Raw genomic sequence first — 13380 nt, 5'->3', positions numbered from 1 at the left:
AATTATTAGTTCTTATAAGATTTTTCTTTCCATTATTTATATTTTGATATATCTTAAGTATTTCTAAATGAGGTATCATTGGTGAAATAGCAGTTTTACTTATTCCCTTATTATCCCTGGGCTTTTAATTCTTTTACTTATTTTATTTCACGTTCATGATCTCCAGTATATATTTGGTAAAAAGGAAGAGCAACTGTGCTTTTTTTCTTTTTGCTCTGAGTTAGAGAAGAAAAGTAATCAATTTATTTTGTTTTGCTTTTTGACTTTAAAATTTTATTTATTTATTATTTTACATCCCAATTCTAGCCCTCCCTCCTCTCCTCCTAGTCCTATCCTCCCTCCCTCTTCCCCATGTCCCCTCCCTTATTTCTCAGAAAAGGAGAGCACCCCCACCCCCAGCTCATCGAGTTGCATAAGGACTGTGTCCTCCTCCCCTGTGGCCTGGAGAGGCATCCCTATTAGGAGGGAGTGATAAAAAGTAAGCATGTCAGACCCCCCTGACCTCCTCACTGCGTCCCTTACTAGGGGACCCACATGAACCCTGAGCTGCCCATCTGTGTAGTAGGCCTAGGTTCAGCCTATTCATGGTCCTTGGTTGGTGCTTCAGACTCCACAAGCCCCTCTGGGCCCTAGTTAGTTGGTTCTTTTGGTCTTCTTGTGGAGCTCCTGTCTCCTCCAGGTCCTTCTATTCTCCATCCCCAGTTTTCTACAAGACTCCCTATGCTTCACTCAGTGTTTGGCTATGAGTTCCAGCATCTGTTTCATCTGCTGCTGGGTGGAGACTCTCAGAGGATACCTATGCTAGGCTCCTATCTGGAAGCATAGCAGAATATTGTTAATATGTCAAGGGTTGGTTCTCACCCATGGGGTGGGTCTCAGGTTAGACATTCCCTTAATCTCTGCTCTATCTTTACCCCTGCACATCTTGTAGGCAGGGTAAATTTTATTTTTATTTATTTATTATTATAATTTATTCAGATTACATCCCAATTACTATTCTCCTACTTGTACCTTCCCTTTCCCACACTCCCTCCCTCTTTTGCCCTATTCTCCTCCCTTAGACCTCTGACAGAAGGGAATCTCCTCCCCACCATATGACCACAGCCTATCAGGTCGCATTCGGATAGCCTGCTAGCTATAGGTCTATTATATTCTTCTTAATAAAGATTGTATTTATTCTCATCTGAAAATTTTTGTCATGAATCAGTGTTGAATTTTATCCATTTAAATATACATTTATTGCAATTCAAGTATATTGGATTCTTTGAGAAGCATTGTGAGGTCTTCAGCAACCAAACAAAATGAAGGAGGGGAAAAACAGAGGGAAAACAGTGTTTTTACCCTTTCTACAGGTGTAGAGCTTCAGTACTGATCCCTTGACCTTACTTCACCAACCTCGGAAATCTGAGACTCTTTCTTCAAATCCCTCTTCCCAGTAGACTATGTCTTCTATGTACGGATGTATGATATTTTCTATAGGCAAGATTGAGTTCACATTTTGTCAAGAATTTTTAGATTTACATTGATTATACGATTAAATATATTACTATCGCCTGTACCATTTTCTTGCTTTGGTAATGGTTATGCTAAGGATTGAAGAGACTCTCTTTCCTTCTGCTTCTTAAGAGTGATTTGGGAATGTTTAGTATTAACAACTGCTTCAATTTACAAAAAAAACTTTCTGGCCTTAGACTTTTTTTGTGAGAGGTTATAAGCATAAGTTTAATTCACTAAGGAATATGTGGTTACATATTTTTTTTATTCAGTTTTAACTTAAGAATTTTGTACGTTTCCCATATGCTACCAAGTGTACTGACATAAGCATGTTTTCACGTTTCTCATATGCTACTGAGGGTATTGGGATAAGCATGTTTTATAACACCACGTAATAACAACACATTTGCTTCATCATATAACCATGTTAAATTATCTTCTAATGTATGTAAAATTTAGTGATAAACCACTTTCTTGATATCACCTTTTTTCTTGTTCAGTCTAGCTAGACATTTATCAATTTTACTATATTTTCAAAGGACTAGTTACCTTTGTAAATTTTGTCATGGTGTATATATTTTCTGCTTCATTAGCTTTGGCTCTTAAATGTATGATTTCTTCCTTCTGCTCTGGCATTAGTTTATTCCTTTTTCCCCTAATTTCTTTGATGGGAATTTGACTTTTTATATTTATTTTTTATTAATTTATTTAGATTACACGTCAATTGCTGTCCCCTCACTTGTATCCTCCCGTTCCTCCCTCCCTCCTTCTTTCACTCTATTCTCCTCCCCTAGGTCTGTGATAGGGAATTTAACTTTTTAAAATAATGTCTTTCTTCTTTTTTTCTAATATGGCTAAGATAATTTCCCTCTCAGTTCTGCCACAGCTACACGAAATGAGTTTTTGATGAAATTGTTTTTATTACTATCAAATTTCAAATAGTTTCCAGTTTATCTTGTGGTTTCTTCTTCATCTTTATAGCTATATGTGTACATGTTAAGTTCCTAACCATTGCAAATTACTTGATGTCATAAAAATCTAATTTTTAAACATATTTACTTGTTTTATTTTTATGTACCTAAAAATATTTGTTTTTATTCTACACATGTGAATGTTATGCCTGCATGTATGGATGTACATATACCTTATGTGTGCTTGGTGCCTACAGAGACCAGAAGAGAACATCATATCCTCTGGAACTAGAGTTACAGAAACATGTAAGACACTGTGTGGGTGCTGGGAACTGAGCTCAGGTCCTTTGATCGAGCAGCAAGTGTTCTTAACCGCTGAGCCATCTCACCAGCTCCACAGATATGTTTTTAATAATTTGCAATTTAGTTCCAGTACAATCAGGGAAAAAAAAATATATATATATAAAATTTCTGAGGTTTACCTTCATTTATCTATGGTCTCACATATTCTATATTGCGTTGTACAATTCTCTCAATCTTAGGGAGAACATGTATTCTGCAACCATTGAGTACAGTCCTCTACCTGGCATATGAGAAGTGCTAGAAATTTTAAGCCAGTGTGTTAACTAATGTCATTTAACAAATAAGTAGAATGAATACAAATAAGGCTGAGTGGGAGGCTGGAATGGACTCGAAGAAGCACTGGGGGAGCCAGACTGAGGACAGGAGAATGAATATTACCGAGGAAACCAATAACTACAGGATATACGTCGTATCTGGCTGAAGAAGAGCCAGAAAAGCTTGTTTGTAGAGGGATGGAAAGGAAGGCCCTCTGCAAGCAGAGATGCATGAAGCACACGGATGGGGTGGAGAGTAAAAGTTTCAGAGAAATCTTCAGACAGCCAAAGCACTGCAACCCATTATCACCCTCTCCAGAGCTTCCTCTCCCTCCACCGCATCTCTTCTGACTTTTCTAGTTAGTATCTGTGGTTACTCCAGACACTAAAGATCTGGAGATTAGAACCACAAATGAGGGAGGACTTGTGTTGGTCTTTCTAGGTCTAGGAGCTAATACAGACCGGAGTGGGCAGGTGAGCTGTGTGACTGGGTGGGGGTTGGGGGTGGAGGAGTGGGGGCTGGCCAGGAACAAGAGTGAGCTTGAAATGTGTCTAAAACCTGAAAAATCTCATTTGAGATCAGTGGGAGTAGGAACTATACCTTCTCTGTTCTGGGCCTGTATGCCCCAGTGCATGTAGCCTTGCAATCCCCACCTCTGCCACCCTGGAGGTAGTCATGTAGCCTGTGGACCAGGTTTCAGGTGAAAACTTCCTATTTTTCTTAAAAGGGCATGTCTAGCTACCACCTAGAATTCCTCTTGATGTAAACTATCAGCACCTCAGCCCCAGTCAATGATGTACACTCACTCCCAAAGCCTCCACCCACTTCCCCAAGGCTTATATACCCCTTATTCACCCCCCAGTTAAGGGAACTACTTGACTGAAAACTATCTTGGAGAAGGCTGTTTCTCCTCACACACAACACCGACCAAGGTCCTGTGTAACCCATCAGCGTAGTTAAGCTACATTCCTTCCCCTTAGGCTCTGTGAGCTGTGGTGTCTGCACAACCTGAGGGCGGAAGCCGACCTTAGGCTAGCAGGTGGGGAAAATCTCCTAAGGGCCCATATTTAGATGAAGGACTGTAGGTAATTTAGCGTCTGCTGAGCGAAGGAGAATCAGTCTTTCCAAGTGGTCATCTCTAAAAGCACAGATATGTGAGCAACACTAGAGAGAGGAAGGGAAACTGTGGAAAAGGGGAGCTGGGTAGGAGCATAGAGGACTGAAGGTGGCCAATGTTTATTATGTATGAAATGTAACAAAATCTATTGTTTTCTACAGTCAATATTTGATAATAACATTGAAGAAAAGGCAGACAAGGAACTTGGGAGGAAGCATATGGGATTATCAATCATCAGTCCAGCCAGAAGTAAACCTTGGGAGATAAGCCATGGTTGGGAAATTATCAAGAAGAACTTATAAGCAAGATAGTCATCCATAGCTTTCTTCAGGAAAGGGTTTCTAATCTAGAAACTCAAAAGAGACCATGAGTTTGATTCAGTTAAATATGACCAAGAAGGTAGTAATAGTTACAGTTTTTGGACAGTTCTAGCCATACAGTCTATCCTGAGAGCCTCAGGATGCAGTGTCCAATGCAAATGAGACCTAAGGAAGGCTGTCTGTAGCACATGGTATCTAAACCTTAGGTAGAAAGGAAACAGATCATCCAGGTGGAGATGCAGGTTTGAGTACAGTAGAGTGGATGTGACACCCGAAACCCTTCAATGCTGTTCACCATGTCTGCAGCTTCCAGGAAGAGCTACGATGGAAATCAAATTCTGTAGCCATCATGATCAGAGCTACTGCAAAATTCCAACTTCTGAATAAGAAGAGACTGCTGTTTAAAACAACAAAATATGCAACCCAGAGGTGTTCAAACAAAGGCTGGTTGGCCATCCCCCATGGACAGTGGACAGTGGGAAGGAGGGGGAAGCCCCCTGGGTGGCTTGCTGGAGGGACATTCATCTCCACTTCGATGATGAGAGACACCCTAACTAATGCTTCTGGGTGTTTTCCTGCCCTCTAGCTTGCATGTGCTTAGACCAGTGACACATTCTGTCCTGGCATGTGCCTTAAGGTAATCTTTTTGTGCCATGAACAGAATGGCAGTGATAAGATGCCGGATTTTGAGGAAAAATTATGTTAGCAATTCATTTACCTGAGAACCAAATGGCAGTCACTAAAATGTATCAGGGAGAATGTTGATATTTTGATGTCTGTTTTCATAATTTCTGGGTTTATGTCTCATCAAAAAAGGCTTTTTTTTTTTTTTTTTTTTTTTTTTTTTTAATTGGCTCAACAAACTTTGGACAGCATTGAATGTTTTTTTGTTTTTTTTTTTTAACCTTTAGACATTTATATAACTTTCAAATTTAAAAAAGTAAGTATAATACCCTTGGTTAAAGAAGGCTTAGAATTTTTTTAAGCCAGTGAGTAAGTAGAGAGTTAAGTTTTCTGTAGAAAGGAACTAAGGCTGAAAATAAATGTTATAATTGAGACATTATAAGAGATAACTCGTGTCCTAAAGTCTGGTACTTTACTATGTGGATATGAAGCAATGCTTGAGAAGCCACTGAAAGCACAGAGCAGCAAAAATACAGAGGCACAGAAAAGTAGAGCATAAAAGCCGGAGTGAAAGGCAGTGACGATGAGAAACATTCAGAGGGCGCACTCCAATATGTCTACATTGTGCGTGCTTCTACTGGAGAATTCTCATTGGTGCATTACATAAGTTATCATTCCACTTTTTTCTGGCATTTGTTAACTATATACCTATGAGGAACTGCCCATAATAAAAGAAGACAATTGCAAAGGATAAAGGGATAGAAGGACTCAGAAAAACGTGCACTGGATAGAAAAAGGCTAGCAAATGCATAGAGTCACACACAAAAGGATTGAAAAATATGAAGTGGTTTCTCTTTGCTTCATAGTAAGCTGCCAAATTTTAGGGACATGAATATTACTTGCCTAGTTTAAAAAAATGTTTTATTGATTCTTTGAGAATTTTATACATCGTATTGATCATATTCATCTCCAACTCCCTCTGTTAACTTCTTTTTTTTTCATTATCTTTATTTTTTATTAATTTATTCTTGTTACATCTCAATGGTTATCCCATTCCTTGTATCCTCCCATTCTTCCCTCCCTCCCATTTTCCCATTATTCCCCTCCCCTATGACTGTTCCTGAGGGGGATTACCTCCCCCTATATATTCTCATAGGGTATCAAGTCTCTTCTTGGCTACCTGCTGTCCTTCCTCTGTGTGCCACCAGGTCTCCCCCTCCAGGGGACATGGTCAAATGTGAGGCACCATAGTACGTGAGAAAGTCATATCACACTCTCCACTCAACTGTGGAGAATATTCTGACCATTTGGCTAGCAGACCTGTCCTCACCTCCACACCATCCCAAATGTTGCAACAACAACAACAGCAACAACTCATCAACTCCAATTTGTGCTGTCCATATACTACTGGGTTTGAGGCCATCCCCTGGAAGGTGGATGACTACCACGAGCCACACTCTTAAAGAAAACTGACTCTGCCTTCTCGGGAAGCCAACAACGGTCTGTAGCAGCTTGGTTAGGGGTGAGGGTTCATGGCTTCTTTTCCTCTTCCATGCTAGGATGTTGAGTAGCCTTTTCTCCTGTGGGCCTTATGCAGAAACCCACAGCTGCTATGAACTCATCAGGGCAAACAGTCCTGTCATGCTAGAAAAACCTTTGACTCTTAAGTTCTTTTTGCCTCTTTCTCAGTGATGGTTGCTGAGTCTTGGAGAGGGCGATGTAGTTCACCTGTCCCATCTGCGGCTGAGCATTCTGCTGACGCTTACTGTCTGGACTTTGAACGGTTTTGAGCTTTTGTGTTAATGCTTATCCTTGGTGGAATACTTTTAAGTAGAGGGAGAGGTAATGATAGAAGTCCTTTCACTCCCTACCCCCTTCTCCCACCAAAGAACTAAAGGCATCTACCTATTATGTGGAAGACCACTTCAATAGAAAACACCAATAAGAAACATCTGCAAAGGAGATTGCTGCAGACATGTAAAGAACACACATTGTTATTGCATAAAATAGACTCACAGAAACCCTTCGCACATATATTCAAGATAGCTTTTAAAAATATCATATATTCTGGAAAATGACTTAGTGCTTTGCCCATGAACATTTGAGTCTTTAAAGTTGGCAGGGGAAAGAGCCCTCACAAAGATTGGGTTTGAAGCCAGAGAAGTTGAAGTGACTTAGCAGCTACCATAGGAATACTGGGCACAGCCAGGCCCCTCCAACCTGAAAAGATCCTTAATTTTGCATAAAAGAGAATCCAAAAGTTCCCCATGAGTTTACACCTGGTCCCAACAAAGCCTCTTCATCAGCATTCCAAACCAGGCTCCAGGAAGCCATGGGAAAATCTTGCAAGCAGAGCAAAAGAGGTGAATTTTCTTACCTTCTAACATAATCTGACGATTCCAGTCTATATACCCTAATGCCTGTCTCTCCAGTGTTCCAGGCATCTTACTTCTTTTTATGAACGATTCTGCAGGGAATTAACACAAGTAACTTCTTGTCTGATCAAAGATGTCTGTCACAACACAGCAGGTTCTTTCTGAGCACAACAGAATTATCAGAAATACTAATAGAAAAATGTATAAAATGCTTTGAAGCACTGGTGGGTTAAAGCATCTCTTTTCTTAGATTTTACAACTGAGTTGAAAATCCAGTTAGAATTTAATGTTCTTGAAACAGCGGCACAAGAAAAATCTTAATATGGTGAAATTGCTCATAAAAGTATAAATAAAAAATATTTCAAGGTTATGTGTAGTTTTCAAACAGAAGGTTTAAATCAAGGTGGGTATGATGGGACACTCCTGTAATTTAAGAACTCAGAGACTAAGGGAGAAGAGACACTATAAGTTTGAGGCCAGGCATGCCTACTTAGCAAGTTTCAGACAAGCTAGGGCCACTTGGTGGGACCTTGTCTAAAAAAAAAAGTTTAAATCATTCACTCATACAAAATCAACATGTGTTTAAGATTTTCATTTAATTCATGACTGAAGAAACTGGTAAGGTGTTATTGTTAGTTCAAAGGAGAACCCAACAGCAGATACAGTTACAGGTTGGGATGGCTAAAATCGGTGGGCAATGCCAGGCCACTTTTTCATAGAGGCTGAGGAATCAAGCAAACCTCCGTGGAACATAATTTACTTGTACATAGCTAAAATAATTTGTTCTACCAAAGTCTCTGTTTTTTTCTTCAGGGATGATATTTCAGGGTCTTCCATACTGAGCCCTAAATTATATCATGCATTTTCCTGTGTATATGATGTGACAAAGCTTAACTTATAAACCGGGGAAGAAAGAGATTGGCAAGACTAACCAACAAAACAATATAGTACAATAAAAGTTAGATGACTTTGATCTCTTTAAAACAGTATTTTTCACTAAATACATTCAGACTACATTGACCATAAGTGACTAATATACTATTGGTAATTAAAATAAATAATTAAAGTAGAAGTGCAGACAAATGCAGGAGGTTAGCGCACTGTTAGTTATCTACAACCCAGAGTTGCCAATTAGCTCCCTACAGCCAGCATTGGCTAACACAAATGGTATGACAGTATTCGAAGAACACATACAGACATCCAACACCCATGGATTACTAGTTACCTTATTTACTGATATATCAACTCACTGAGTGATAAGTGCTCCATAAATACTTGCTAAATGGATGAATGCCTACTGTTTCTCAGCATTAAGTTTGGCCTTTCACACATATCATCTCCTTTAATCTCCCCCCCCCCCAAACCCTTTAAGTTAAACATCATTCTTATGCTACTGATGGGGACTAGCTTGTGTGATGTCACATAGCTACTGTGTCTTAAAGGTAGGTTGGGGTAAACAGCTAGAAGGATTTGACTCAAGAATCCCATCTACTCGGAGTGAGGTGAGCCAGCTCTGCCCTGAGGACACAGGAGTGGGTGAGCTGGCCCTGCCATGATGACACAGGAGCAGGAAAGTGGGCCCTGCCCTGATGACATGGGAGTGGGCCCTGATCCAGGGATCTGAGTGAACCTCACCCCAACATCTACCCCATGCATGACCTGCCGGAACATATGAAGGGGCTGGACCTGCAAACTCAAAGATTAAGAATCTCTTTGACCAAATTTTCTTGTTGTGTGCTGGAGCATCTTCTGGGTATATTCCAAGGAGTGGAATAGCTGGGTCTTGAGGAAGTCCTATTCCCATTTTTCTGAGATAGCACCAGATAGATTTCCAAAGTGGCTGTACTAGTTTGCATTCCCACCAGCAATGAAGGAGTGTTCCTCTCTCCCCACATCCTCGCCAGCATGTGGTGTCGCTTGAATTTTTGATCTTAGCCATTCTGATGGGTGTAAGATGGAATCTCAGAGTTGTTTTGATTTGCATTTCCCTGATGACTAAGGAGGTTGAGCATTTGCTCAACCATGTTCATAGCAGCCTTATTCATAATAGCCAGAACATGGAAACAGCCTAAGTGTCCCTCAGTAGAAAAGTGGATAAAGAAACTGTGGTACATATACACTATGGAATACTACTCAGCTATTAAAAACAAGGAATTCCCGAAATTTGTGGATAAATGGATTGAGCTAGAAATGATCATAATGAGTGAGTTAACCCAGAAGCAGAAAGAATCAAATGGTATATACTCACTTATATCTGCATACTAGCCCAAGGGGCATGTCCCACGAAAGCCTTCACTTACCACGAAACTGGGACAGAGGGGAAGGCATCCTATTGGGACTCTAAATGAGAGACGCATGGGAGAACAGCAAAATAAAAGGATCCAGAGGGTCCTAGAAATCTACAAGTAGAACAATATGAGAGGCAGATTTTGGGCCCAGGGGTCCCGCTCAAACTAAGGCACCAGCCAAGGACAATACAGGAGGTAAACTTTAAACCCCTTCCCAGATCTAGCCAATGGTCAGAATATTCTCCACAGTTGAGTGGAGAGTGTGATATGACTTTCTCACATACTCTGGTGCCTCACATTTGACCATGTCCCCTGGAGGGGGAGACCTGGTGGCACTCAGAGGAAGGACAGCAAGTGGCCAAGAAGAGACTTGATACCCTATGAGAATATATAGGGGGACGTAATCCCCCTCAAGAACAGTCATAGGGGAGGGGAAGAATGGGAAAATGGGGGGGGGCAGGAATGGGAGGATACAAGGGATGGGATAAACATTGAGATGTAACAAGAATAAATTAATAAAAAAAAAAAAACATAAAAAAAAAAAAAAAAAGAATCTCTTTGACACACAGCAACAATAGGGTATCTGACAGCAGTCCCAGTGAGGATCCAGTAATGATAGTGTAGGCCTCCAACCAGACTCATGACTCGTAGCAATGAACATTTGAAAGTAAACATATGTGGACAAAAGGTTATACTGCGTGATACACTACAGCTTCTGTGACATGATTTTTCATTTGTCTCTTTGTTTTATTTTCCCAGGGGAAGGGATGGAGTGGGATTTTGGTGCATGATATGTAAATCAGACATTCCATTGGAAAAAAAAACCTATCTATTGCTCTCCCCAACTCCCCCCCCCACACACACACACTCCATCCAACTCACATATTCTCATTTTATTTACTGTCATTGGACTGGTTGCCTCAAAATCAAAGGGCATTTATAGGCTACATTGAGAGAACTTGTGCCCTCAGTGAGCAAGAAGCTGTTTATCCTTATTTAAAGAAAAACAAGTGAACAGCATCCCTCAGCAAACAAGTAAATACTCTTGTTCATAGCCTTTCAGATTAGCACAGAGTATGTACCAGCCTAGACTATTTTGTTTTCCCTTTGGGCACTCCTTCCCCAGTGCTCAGGATAATAGAGCTAGATGAATTCAGCACTGCTTATATGTGTGGTCCATTTTCTCAGAAATCAGAACAGCACATAGGAAAACTGTGCCATTCTACAGTTACTTGTTACTTCCTGTGATGTGGTCATTCTTCCCAGTAGAACCAGGAGGGAGACATTGGGAGTATCTCCCATGTATCAAAGAGAAGCAAACTGGCATTCACTGAGCAATGTGCAAAAAAATCACACGGTAATGCTGCACCTCTGGGCTTTGACCTGTTCCTTGCAACACCTTCTGCCATCTCCCCAGCCCGCTCTACAGGGTGCACAGGCTACTGAGGTTTGACATGACATTGCATTTTAATTATTTTTTGTTATTGTTTTGTTTCATTTTGTTTTGGGGAAGGGTCTCATGTATCCCAGGCTAGTCTTTAATCCACTAGAAAGTTATAGACAACTCTGAATCTCTAATTTTCCCATTTCTACCTTCCAAATGGTAAGATTATAAAGCATGTGCCAGCACATTTGGTTTATCTGGTGGTGGGGACCAAATCCAGGGTTTTGTGTAGCCCTGGCAGGCACCCTTCCAACCCAGCTATGTTGCTAGCCACATCTTAATTTTTCATGCACTTGTCTTCCCTGCTTATCATCACTGGTTCAAATTCTAGTTTCTGGTCATGTGGGACTTGGGGTGATTCAGGTGCTATCCATTCATCCTGAGAGGAGCAGAGGTCAGAGAACAAGGGAAGAGGAGTGGTAGTCTCTGGCTTTCAACAGGTGACTATCAAAAAGATGTGGACCAAATGTTAACTGAAATCATTCTCTCTCTTCCCCAAGTACCCAAAAAATTCCCTGCTTACTCTGCCTGCCAGGAAATAGGTTGGTCTTAGAATGAAGTCAGGGAGACTTTTTTTTTTTTTTACAATTTCAGCTAAGACTTGACATGAATAACAACAGAGTTTTGCAGGTAGAAGGGTTGGCCTCTTATATTTAATTTTCACAACTCTCTGATATTTTAAGTCCTATCTTTATTTTGGAAATAAGGAAGTGGGGTTGAATAGCTTGCCAGAATAAGTTTTACTTCGAGCTTAGGCCCTTGTGGTGGTTTGCTAAGATCTCAGGTGTTTTGTGGATACCAAAAATGCTACCCAGAGAGAGCATCCTGGCAGCTGAACAACACACATCTCACTCTCACCCCTTTTTTGGAGGTCACTTAGCAGAGCTCTTTGGTTATTTCCTTGGCACTGAAGCCACTCACTCTGAGGGTGCTTACTGTTCCTCTTCCTTACGTAAACCTTTATGAAGCTCATCTGTGTCTGAGGGCATGACATCATTCCCACGATTAGTGATGCCACTGCTCTCAAGGAAGACTGTCAAAAGGCATTGTTGCTACCATCACGCAGGAATTAAGGGGCAATAAGCAGCCATTATCAGATGGAGATAACAGTTATCAAGCAAATGACTACTAATGGACTGATCACTCTTGGCTCAGATCAACAGACCCGCACTGGGCTTTTCTTATACAGACTTTCAGTCAAAGGAAGGATAAGAATGTGAAATCTAGACACTTCAAAGATATGTGCCCTTACTCCCCTTAGGGCTCTAGAAATCATTCTAAAAGGGCCATTAGCAGTAGTTGGGGGGGGGCGTATTAAAAATGACCCTTCTTGAGTTAGAATTTCACTCTTTCTTAATCAGCTTGGGCTACAACTGGGCATGTTTATCGTATAATTACTCATTACTCAAATAGTAAAATTCTAAAGTTATCTGGCTACACATTTAAAAAAATCTTGACTGGCTAGAATCCTGTTTCCATAATAACCTTTCTCACTGAATGAAGGATGAAAGCCAGACATGAAGGGTGATGCTCTTGGTGACACATTTCCCTCAACTTGACATACCTCCTCTGTGTTTCTCTAGGGCTCAAGGCTCAAGGGTCCCACTGAAGGCACCCTAAGACTGCCCAGCCAAATTTTTATCTAGTGAAGGGGGAGTTGCCGATGGAAACTGAATGGCAGTGAAAGTGCATTCTCCACAACATGATCCCCTTTAAAGGAATAAGGGTCCCCATTGGCTAGGGAGGCCTGGTGGTACTCAAAGAAAGAATAAGTAGGCTACCAAGATGAGACTTGATAGCCTATGACCATATAGTGAGGGAGGAGGTCCCCTTTGGTCACAGACCTAGGGGAGGGGAATAGGGTGAAAGTGGGAGGAAGGAAGGAATGGGAGAATACAAGTGATGGGATAACAACTGAGTTGTAATATGAATAAATTAATAACATTTTAAAAATCGATTTCTAAAAATAATAATAATAATAATAATAATAATAAAGGAATAGGGGTGACCGGAATGAGAAAATTGCCAATTCTCAAAGGAGAGCGTAGACCTGGGGGAACGCTTGGTGTCCAGGGCACTTGGTAATCCCATGGCAAATGACTTTTTCCACCATGGGCTCAGTTTTCTATCAGAAGAAAAGAAAGGTTGTGGGAGAGTCTCAGGGTTCTCAGCACCCCTTCCCACAGAGC

At 40.8% G+C, this 13380-nt stretch overlaps 1 protein-coding gene across 3 annotated transcripts in view; it reads right to left on the bottom strand.

Annotated features, from left to right (window-relative positions):
• The window catches only part of Samd12 (sterile alpha motif domain containing 12), a 447164-nt gene that overhangs the window by 247308 nt on the left and 186476 nt on the right, over positions 1 to 13380 (bottom strand). The window lies entirely within an intron of this gene.

Source organism: Acomys russatus, chromosome 17 (assembly GCF_903995435.1).
Source record: "Acomys russatus chromosome 17, mAcoRus1.1, whole genome shotgun sequence".
NCBI lineage: Eukaryota > Metazoa > Chordata > Mammalia > Rodentia > Muridae > Acomys > Acomys russatus.
The sequence above is the reverse complement of the archived record's forward strand: the minus strand, read 5'-3'. Positions and strand labels throughout refer to the sequence as shown.